A 1,004-nucleotide genomic window follows, 5' to 3' on the forward strand; every position below is an offset into this window, starting at 1 on the left:
TTTTTTTTTCCTATTAGGTTGGACTTGCAAAAAAGCAATAGAGATGTTGGCAAGTCCAAAGCTTAGCTTTGTTTGAAGATGTGCTTGAGGTATACACACCATGTCCCTAAGATTTGTTAGAAGATGTGCTTGAGGATGTGGTGGAGGTATACACACCATCTCTTCCTGTGACGGCACCATGTGGTCAGCATTGCAGCCATGCTACAGGGTAGGGAGCAGCCTAGACTCCTCTGTGGCTTCGGCATAGACAGAGTCACAGAGCATTGCAGGTGCTGTCTGGTTGTAAAGTTAACACATCTTTAGGTAAAAAGCTTGGCGTTTGAAAGTATCCAACAATGAATTCTAGAAAGTCAGTGAATCTCAGGATAACACTCAGGAAGCGACAGGTGGTGGAGCTTCTATCTAGACACAATCCACCATTATAGTGTATGGATGTGTTCCTCAACAGCCTTGCTGTGTTTTGTTTTACCTTACTTGGCAAACATTGCACTCAGTGATATCACCTGTCAGTCTCTCCATTGAGAAGGCTTCAGAGTCCTCTGTGAGGTGTGGGTGTAGGGAATATTGTCTGTTCTGTCAGCTGGCCAACACCCGGGGAGCTTGTCATCAGTTGTATTAATGGGTTTAACCCGGTTATGGCGATACACGGAGGCAATGTTGCATTTGCCAGTCCTCCCAACCCAATGTCTGCTTTAACCTATCTCTCTCACCTAACCCCTGTAATACAACTCTTTACCTATTGCCTATGGTTAATGTAGACCCTTTAAACTGAAGTATTAACAGAAACGATTAACAGGCTGATAGCTAGTAGCAGTTAGTCACATTCATCACATTCAACTGGGCTTGCTCTGTCATGTTGAAGATGTTTTACAGCTTCTGAAAACCACTTCTTCAGTTCAATGAGTGATAGGAATATACCACAGCACTCATTAGAACTGAAGACGTAGCTTGGATAAGCTGTGGAACATCTTCAACATTACAGAACAAGTCCAGTTGAATGTGTC

The sequence above is a fragment of the Nanorana parkeri genome, unplaced genomic scaffold (genome assembly GCF_000935625.1).
Source record: "Nanorana parkeri isolate BGI_ZX_2015 unplaced genomic scaffold, ASM93562v1 scaffold491, whole genome shotgun sequence".
Taxonomy (NCBI): domain Eukaryota; kingdom Metazoa; phylum Chordata; class Amphibia; order Anura; family Dicroglossidae; genus Nanorana; species Nanorana parkeri.